Here is a 10800-nt window from a genome sequence, read left to right as displayed (position 1 = left end):
GTGAATCTCTAAAGTATAACATGACACTGGGATGGGTACAAATCCTTAATTCATGATTGTAGACTACATTGATTCCAACATCAGAAAATATTCATATTAATTACTTTAGTGTCATTAATTATTAATATTAATAATAAACCTTCTTCCTGGGGACAGAGACTGTTTCATGATCAAAATAAATTTGATTTTTCATTTTTAGTTCTACCCAATATATTCTATACTCTTACATGTAACTCTTGAGCCACTGGTGTTCTAAATTTCACACTAAATGCAGTCTATCTGAATTAGGACCATCAATCCAATATCATTGTAAGTTTGATAAGGCTGCTATTTTAAATAATCAGTAAATCTTGGGTGTGTTTTTTTTATAAAACATTCATACCTTCAACTATTTACGAGTGGCTCTTAAATTTGTAGTTTTGCTGAGGAACATATTTGAAACACATACATACTTCAAGGCTGGTGTGATAAAGCAATTGATTTAGTAAGAATGTAATGGTTCTTAAGAGAAAAACAGAGGTTTTATGGGAGAAATTACATGCCAATTACATAATTGTGGCTTTGTCAGTTGCAGAGGAGTTAGAGACCAGCGTTTCCAGATGTGCTTTGGAAGGCCAAGCACTCATTGTACTTCAGCACAGTCACAGTACATCACAGTAGTCAGAAATTTCATCTTATATCTCTTTAACATTCATTTCATTAAAACTTTCTTAGCTGCAAGGCATACAACTAAAAACCTGTGAGGGATTGAAATAGATATGACTGGAAAAGAACAAGAAATGATATTAAATGAACAAACTGAAGCATATGAATCTTGTCTTTATTTCCAGTTTTGCAGTGATCCTTCTTAGTAGATGCATTGATTAGTTGCATAACTTGGGTCAGTTATGTTTCTTCTCTATCTCTCCATTTCACTGTTGGTGAAGTGAGTAGGTGTTTTCTGGTAGAATCTATCTATGTATGTATCTATCTATCCAATTATATATATTTATATGTAAATAAATATACAATATATTTATATAAAATACATATTAAATACATAATATATGCCAGGTGTTGAGGATACAGCAGTGAACAAGGCAGGTGGATAGTTAGCCTTATAGAACTGATTGAGAAAGATTGCCATTAATGTAATCTACACAAATACATATAATACCTAGACAAGAGAGGTATATGGTACATGGGGAGCATGGCCTGCAATACAGTGCTCTGATAGGTCAGAAAAGTCACCAAATGCCTCCCAGAGGAAGTGATGGTATGGTAAGATGTGAAGGAAAAATAGGAGTTAGCCACCATGTCATGGTAACAATGTGTTTGAAGACGCTATGGTAAGACAATACATACTACATGGAACAGAATGCAAGTCACTGTGCCTAGAGGAGACAGTGTTTGGCTACAAGGAGCCAGCTGTGAAGGGTCTTTGTCTCTGAGCAAGAGGACATTATGGGCAGGGTTTCAAGCATGAGAAGGACATGGTTAGACTAAATTCAAGAATGGCTAGTGTAGATCTTGTGTTTCAAGGTTTAACAGACCTTAACAAAGATTGAGGTCCCATAGGAATGTTGCACAGAGGAACTATCTGCTTCAAAGCTCATGAGGTTGTTGGCAGAATTCAACTCCCAGAAAAACTGGACCAAGGGCCTTAGGTCCTTGTTAGCCGGTAGCTGGTGCGTGCATATTCTCCATTCCTTGCTCTGTGTGTCTTTCCATCATGACAGCTTCTTCACTGGAGTGTGGCAGCCCATGAAGCAATAATATACTCTTGATGCTTGTACTCAGGAACTTTTAAAGTGTCTTTGCAGAGGCAGTCTGTGTATAAGAAGCTATTGGTAAGCAATATATATGACAGACCAATTCACTTCTCAAATGCATGACAATAGGTCATAAAGTAGGATTGAGTTTTGTTGAGGAAGGAAAGTGATGCAGAAAAAAGCATTCCAGATAAGGATATGGTGTATACAGAGATACTAAAGCAGAACTATTATAGTATATTTAAAAAACAGTGATACCAGTGGCATAGGTAGAATAGAAGATACATTTCTGGATAGAATAGAAAGCTATAGAACAGATGGTAGGTTCTGAATACATCTTAGAGATTTAAGAGAAAGTCACTTCTTTTGAGAGAACTATCAATTTTTCGGTGACTGTTCTTATCAAAATCCAAGAGGGCAACCATGTAATTGATACTCTAAAAGGTACAGGTGGATTAATGTCTGATTTGACAAGAATTGTGTGTTTTGTTTTTTTAAAAAAAAGTAGTTGTGGTATGACTTCATTTAGGTTATCATTGTTATTTTCAAACTTTTTCTGAACATTTTCCTTGCAGAACAAAATAATTGAATAGTAGCTCTTTTTTCATAATATACATTTGTTTTGTTCTCACATATAAATGAGAGAGCCTTTTTTGCAGATAATTTCCTTTTGAGGTCAAGATCAGAGTCTTCTTCTCTCCTGTGTAGTCCCTTAACTCTGAGCAGGCCCACCCCACTTTCAATTTACAAGACTGTAAACTAATAAAATAGCTAACATGACTAAGTAGTTGGGAACGATGGAGCTGGTGCACTTTATGTCAAGTTCTCTATGGGGATAAAAAGTGATTTGGGGAAATGATTTGCTTTGTTCCAGTCCCTAGCACAGTGCCACATAGCATCTGATAGATGTGCCCAACCGATGACTGACTGAGTGCAATGCCAATGAGTTTTAAATGTGACAAGGAATTTAACTTGACCTAGTACAGTTTTACCCAGTTCCTTGTACAAAATGAGAAATCAATCCAGATATGAATTGCATTTGTATCATTTAAAACTGCTCTGGGGGATCTCCACCTCCCAGGTAGAGGCTCCATGCAACAATAAGCCAGTTTATCAAAGATGGGATTTACTGCTCGTTGTTTTTCTATTAGGGAAGAATTACGCTAAGCCCAGCAGCAGACATTTTGTGTTACCATGGCAGCCCATATTTCCTGCAGGGTTGTGACCCCTAATGACTACAGTGGGAAGGCAGGAAAAATAGAGACTCTTTGAAGATTAGTAAATAAATGCATTACTTATGCAAACCGTCTCTGAGATGGCCCCACAGTACAGAGGAGAAATGAGGAAGCTCTTCAGATTGAGCAAATCGCTCTATGTAAATACCTGCACTGGAACAAAACAAATCACCTTTCATTTGATTATTTCTTTAAACGTCTGTTTGGTCTGATAATGAAAGTAGTATAAACTGGACTTCATAGCGAGAAAATAGTATTAATGTGCATGAAAATACCAATCGATGTTGATCTTTTCCTTTCATTGAGAATGGCTAATTTTCGCCCCCATTGGTGCTTTAGACTTAATGTGGTTCCTGGCATGATTTTTGCAGTATTCCTCAATGAATCATACATGGGGATGGAAAGAGCAAGTTCAGTGTAATGTGACCATCAAGGATTCGATCCACCTTTTCTTGTTGAAAGCGATTTCATATTATTTTTAACCAACAGGATTTGTTTTAATTGATCTGCTACAAATTGGCATTCAAAACTGAAAATAAGATTTAAAAAAAAAAACACAATGGTGTGGGTCTATAATTTGTAAAGTACTTTCTTACTCTGTATTTTCTGTATCTACATTTCTGCATATAAGAACTATTTATTTGGTGCTTACTGTTCTGCTTTCTAGGGCAATAGGTTCACCTGAAAGTGAATTGAAACTTCTGTTATTTGGATAGATCAAATACAAGTAAATTATATTTTCTTACTAAATCTTCAATTTCTCTTCAGATAAATTATTTTGCCAAGCACAGAGAAGGAAAAGTCTGGCATAAATTAACCACATATCTAAGATAATTGCCCATGTATTTTTTTCCACAATGTTTTTATATAAGACATGCTATTTCCTGGGACACTGAATTGGTACTACCTTAGATATGGAGCTTTAGCTGTTGGGAATAGTGTCAAGGATAGCACAGTATTGCTATGGGGACTTAGAGACTTGCCTTGCTACTGTTCTGCAATGGGAGAGTGGTTCAACTGGTGTGGCCTGATATGTGCTCAACTGTCAGTGGCCTCTCACTTTAGTCTTTTTGTGTCCAGTGCATATATACAAAGTAGGCAAGGCTCACTTCCTTACTCAGGACTACTATGATATTTTCTACTGTATGTTCTGTGTGTTCTCTCGTCACGAAGATTTTTCAAAGCTTAACACTCAATGGTCTAGATTTTTAAAGGGTAAGAATATGGTCATTTCCTTTCACACATGATGTCTTCCCTTTTCCTTAAGGATTCTGATATAATCTTCATTCATGCTCCTAGCCATAGAAAATATTCAGGATCACTGGAACATGTACTATAAGAGCTGAAAAACACACCTCTAAATCTCTGTTCTTCAATTTGGGCTTTCAGCAGATGTATAATGAATGTTGTGGCTGAACTTACCAGTATTTTAAATTCTTGAAATTCCTTAGCCAGAGGTGCTTAACAAATTTTGTGTTTATTTATATAAAAGTACTTAAAGCTAGGTGATAGTGGCTCATGGCTGTAATCCTACTTACTCAGGAGGCTAAGATCTGAGGATCACAGTTCAAAGCCAGTCTAGTCAGGAAAGTGTGTGAGATTCTCATCTCTAATTAACCACTAGAAAGCCAGAAGTGGTGCTGTGGCTCAAAATGGTAGAGTACTAGCCTTGAGTGAAAAAGCTCAAGCTCAGTCCTCAGGCCCTGAGTTTAAACTCCAAGACCGGCATGCTTGTGCATACGTGCACATGTGCACACATACACATGCACACATACACATACAATATTTAACATGCAGTGTTTGATGTTAAGCAGGTATTTGAGATAGACATACCTTTTCATAAAACAATGAAAAGCTTCAACCATGAACACAAACTAACACTATTATCAAGCTTTGCCATAGTGATAAAGCCCATACCTGTATGACTCAATTTGTTCAAATCAATTTCACACCATCCAGAGGGGTGCTGAAAAAGGGAAGGGAGTTCCTTGGGAAAAGGGAATGGCCAATACAATAGTGTTGTTGAACACTAGTAAGACGCAATATTGTGTCTCTAGGCTAACCAGCCTAATGTAGAAGCCTTGACTTGGCTGGCTTAGCTGTACTAGATGGTGCTTGTAACTATCATTATAGGCCATCCATCTCCTGGCTTCTGAAATAGCCTCCTACCGCCTTGCTGTATGGCTGAGGAATAAACACCTCTATTCATCAAGTGAGGGCCCAGCAGACCATAACTCTGCTCCTATCTTTCAGAGACAGCAAATTAGCATCATAAGTCATGGTGAAAATATTTATGAAAGTCTTCTTCCAACCTAAGACTCTGATTGTGTGATAAACTCGCAGAGAGCAGTGTCTAGAAGAACTCACTTAGTATTCTGTCCTTATGTGACTCTGGCTTCCCATAAAATAATTCCACACATCTCCCTGGACCAGGACCTGAGTTGGAGAAGAAGGGTCTTTTTCTCAGTCTCCCTGAAAAGTCTCTGAGATGATGCACAGCTCAGCAGCTGTGCAGCTGTCAAACGTGGAGCACTAGGGATTGGTAGCAGGGCATGGGTATCTGGAGGGAGTTATGCCAGTGAGAGTCGGGTTGTTGTTTCTACCTTATAACTCTCTGATCCCTCCAGGTTCCAGGCACCATTCAATCATCCTAGTGGATTTGAAACCAGAAAAAATGGAATGAATGTGGGTTGCCTTAACCTGCAAAAGGAATGGGAGGAGGAACAAGTAACTGACTGTACATTCCATTGTGTTAGCATACAGGATTTGAGGCTGATTTCACTCTTGTTTGCAGCTGGCATTGACATAGACCCAGTTGTGAGACATCAAATCTGTTACTATCTTGGGCATGAAATATCAGCCGAAGAAGATAACAAGGAGATAAGCAAATGTTCTTAAGAAGACACAGATTGTAAGGGAAATCATATATTCCTTCTGTTAGGCCGGAAGTGCTCATGATGGAAAATAGACTTTAATAATATTTGTAGCATTCAAGAATTACTTTGCAGGCAATCTCCGTGACAGGCCTGTTGGGGGCATCTGATGGCATTCTGGAGGGATGGAAGAAAAATAGGGCTGTTGAAAGAAATTGGGGCTCAGAAAATGGAAGGAGATGGGCAAGGCGACAGGATGATTGCTATAGCATGTGGAGTTGCTGAGGGGCTTCCAGGAGAGGATTCCATTAACTGGCAGGCTGAGTCAGCCCACAGTAGCTTGCAATTGAGGAGCAAAAGAAAGGGCACCGTTCTCTGGTTGGTCATGTGGACCCATGAATGAGCTCGTTGGAAATTATTCAGGGGACAACAAACTCAGAAGTGGCTGCACCACGCTATACAAAACCACCATTAGTATAAAATCAGATTATACTTTTTGACTAGAATGTCACTATGCTGATAATAAAAGTGTTGGGAAATGTGGAATAGTATGCAGAAACTAAAAATAACCCATAAACCTTTTACCTTTTACCGATTACAAGTATTAATATTTGCAGCACGTCCTTAAGGATCTTCCACTTCTATCATACATGCATATGCATATGTGGTAAATAGATATAGGTGATAGAGATATAGACACAGATGTACATATATCTTGCCTGGAAATTTCTATTTCTTTTCTTCCATACACCGCCCTTCTTTCCTCTCTTCATCTTTATTATCCTCTTCCATCACTCAAGACCCACCTTGAAGTTGACCTTCTCCAGGTTTCTTCTTAGCTGAGCTTACCAATATATATATATATCCAGAGTCTAGATTCTGTCACCACTTTCACTGTTTCTTCCCTGCTTGGAGGCACTATCATCTTTTTCCATGACCATGTATAAGATCCTCCAACCTGTCTTTCTTCTACCTCTATATCCCCAAATAAGTTCTCTACGCACTAAAGTCTTGTGTTATTCATCACTCAGAATTCTTCATTAATAATCCAATTCACTCAGCCTCAAAGCCAGGCCATCGCCATGACCCACAAGGCTCCATAATATATGGTCCATTTCTTACCAATCTTCTCCTTTTGTATTTGACTCTCCCTCATATCTGAACCCTAAATGTTCTAAAACCCTATTTCAATGAAAAATACTTCTAATGCCCCCTTTAATTATCTTTAAATGAAATGTATAAATTGTGTAACTTGCCTATGCCCATGTTTTAGATATCAATATAAAATGCCCCTCGCATACCAGAAAACAAATATATTATGACACATTAATACATGTTTAGTATGTAAATTGTGGGAAGATCTAATGAAGTAGTAAAAGGCAGTGCACCTGCAGGGAAAGTCACAGTGAAAATGGCAGCTTCAAATGTTCACAGATAAAAGCATGCTCTCAGGGCAATTCAAATGCACACCATTGCATGGCAGCTAGTAAAGGGGATCTTTTAAAAAATACATGGACATTTTCTTTTGTTTGTAAATTTGAAATATCAACACAGTATTATTTATTGGAGGCATCATTCTGTGCACTAGATTAAAGCTTTTCCTTCCTGTTCAGCTGCTCTTTCATTATTTGATCAACATATCCCCTTTGACCAACCAACCCTTTGCTCAGTCATTGGGAACCACTGTTTCAATCTCTACTTCTATGAATCTGGATTGTTTAGGCTTTAAACAAATGAGATCGTGAGGTGTTTGTTTGTCTTTTTGTGGCTGACATTTCATATACATAGCGTGCCCCTGGCTCATCCAAACTGATACGAATGACCAAATTTCCTTCTTTAAGATTGAATAATATTCCCTTGTATAGATCTACCACATTTTCTTTATCCGTTTGTCTGCTGATGAACATGTAGGCACATTCCATAATTGGGCTATTGTAACTAATTCTTCAATGAATATAGGAGTACAGCTGTCTCTTAGGCACAATGACTGTAATTCCTTTGGATATGTGCTTGGAAGTGGTGTACTTGGATCATCTGATAGTTCTGTTTTTAGTATTTTGAGGGACCTCCATACTGCTGTACTAATTTAAATTCCCACCAACAATGTACAAAATCACCGTTTTTTACACGTTCTTGCCTAGTGAACATTTTGTGATAATGATCCAAACAAAATGAACTATGGTCTTTCCTGCAACTGTCACCTCCTCTAGGTAGGCTTCTTTCATCATAGAAACAATTAAAAAGTAACAACATAACATGGTTACAACATTTTCAAATGCCCTCTATGGGGCATTGGTAGGCCACTGACAACTATCTCATGGCCCACTGACTTTGCTTCTACTTGACCATGCAAAATATGTTCCTAACTCAGGACGTTTGCACTTATCATTGTTCTTTCTGCCTGAAAGGCTCTTCCCCCAAACATGTGAATGACTTTCTCCTACAGATCCCTCAGCTTTGTTGAAATAACTCTAGAGTCCTTCTGTGATGATTCTATCTAAAATAGTACTCCTGCGTAGTCTACTTCTTTCTGTCTTTGCACACTTCATAAATTTTCGTCATCACACTATAACTATCCTTGTCTCATATTACCTTACATATCAATGTATATTTATTATATTGGCTCTCCTAGTAGACCAGTGACTACAAAATAATCTCCAAGAGGTGAAAATCGTTCCTGGGCTATAGTGGATGCTCAATAAAATATTTGTAGTAAGTATATCTACTTGTCAACTCTCCCATCTATGAATTTCCCTCCATCAAGGTCAGCACTATTCTGTATCATCCATTGTTCTGGTGAATATGGAAACGGTTGTCTTTTCTGTGGCTTCTCTTATTATGAACAAATAGCAATGAAGCCAGTTAGTCACTTGTTTTTGCCATACCTATATTTAGCTTTTCCTTTTGTCTCCTCAATGGTGAGCTTTCATAAATCTTCATTCAAATAAAAAACAAAAGGATGTTATTACACTGTTTAGACATCCCCCCCCCACACGACCATTTCAAGTTTCACATTAACTCTATGTGTTAGTTACCTCTTTGATCTACTCCATAGTTCAAAAAACTGAGCAATTTGATATGTTGGTGTGTAATCCCTCATGTGGGAGAGGGGATGTTACCCAAGTGAGTAGATTAGATCCAAGAGAGAGGATCTTGCTGAAGTGATAAGTGGAGGCTGCCTAGAGTGGCAAGAGATAGGAGGCAGCGTGCAGATGTAAACTGCATACAGAAAGCGTGAAGGATCAAGAGAAACATCAACAAACAGCTGGGGGAGAGGGAAAATGGGAACAGAGGAAATGAGACAGATTTAAAAAAAAGTCACAAGTTGGCTGAACAGAGACATAGAATGGATATTGGAGAGAAATTCATAGCAACTTCCATCTAAAGAATTCTTCATCCAGGATATCACACAGCTCAATCCCTCACTTTCTTCAGGTCTCAGGTTAAATTTCATCTCATCAACTGGAATATCCCTAGACATCATCAATAAAATGGGATACTCTCCTCTTGTCATCACATATATTTCTCATTCTCCTTTATAACATCACTATCATCTGAAGTATCTTAATATGCTATTTGCTTATTTTCTGTCTCACCACTCACCTTAACCCCCAGCTTGAATGTCAGAACAATGGTCTATATATAATACATAGTAAATATTTGTTGATTGAGTAAAAGAATAAATATATGAGCATGGTTGATCAGGATACAGTTACATTTAGGTAATCTCAAAAGACCTATAAAAATGGGAGAACTTTATTTTATAGTAGTGAGTTGAGAGAGAATTCAGGGAATAATGGGAGAAAGGAAGTATTGGAGAAAGTATGATCTTTGACTAATAAGGTCGTCAGTAGAAATACTAATGGTAACTACTTACTTCCAAATATACTTATTTGCTTTTTCCTTCCATCTCTCTTTCACTGTAAGATACTTTGAAAAAAAATCACAGAAAGATAGGCACCAAATGTGGCCTCTTGCCACTTCAATACTTTTGTGACCTGGAACAGCTGTTAAGGTGATCAGAAATCTTGCAGGATTAAGAGATTAGAGGTCAGGTCAAATTTTTCAGGAAACCATGTTCCTGTTCTGTTAGGAGTTCACACAGGTGACAGGACAATTTGTGAATAAAAGCTGATTTTTCCCTCTGACCCCAGCATGACACTAACAATCAGATTGTTCAATCGGTGCAGAAGCCTGGTGGGGTCTTGTTCTTTGGTAGTATAGAAATAAAACCAGAAATGATGAGCTCAGTTGTAAAGAATTTATTTAGTAAAGGGAAAGTAAAGGCCACTGAGAGTAATCAGCAGGACCCAGAAACCGGTTGTCTGTCACTTGTCAAGGACTGGCTATTTTGTTGTTCCTCCCTACCTTTTTTCCCTCCCTTTTGGCAATTTGTCATATGGTGATTGGTTTGTTTGAAACAAGCAAGACCCTTCCTTAGGTGGTGGCTCATCAGAGGGCTGGCCTGGGTTATAGTAAGATCCAAGAGCCTCCCCTGGGGGATGGCCACCGGTTGGGTGGGCAAGTTGGCCTGAACTGGCCACAAATGGCGTAATTCTTACCTAGGATTATTCGATGGTTGTGAGCAATTATTACATAGCACATACTGTACTGTGTTCTCATAACCACCCTCCAAAATAAGTATTAGAACTCCCATTCTTTCAGTATGAACTGAGGCTCAGATAGATGACTTCATTTGTGCAAAATCACAGAGCCACTGGTAAGTGACCAAGACCATGATTTGTTTATTACCACTTCCTGTAAATAGGAAGGCTCAGAGCAAATGAAGAGGTAGTCTTACCCCGAAGCCTTCTGTAATCCCAAGTCTAGGGATGGAAATAATTTCCAACCGAGCACTTGCAAGAACATGATGTCATGGAATGTTCTACAGAAATGTCAGCAAACTCTTCTTGGCCAGGGCCATCAATGGTCTCAAAAGAA

Source organism: Dipodomys spectabilis, unplaced genomic scaffold (assembly GCF_019054845.1).
Source record: "Dipodomys spectabilis isolate Male_0828 unplaced genomic scaffold, ASM1905484v1 ptg000414l, whole genome shotgun sequence".
Taxonomy (NCBI): Eukaryota; Metazoa; Chordata; class Mammalia; order Rodentia; family Heteromyidae; genus Dipodomys; species Dipodomys spectabilis.
Note: the sequence above shows the minus strand (reverse complement) of the source record.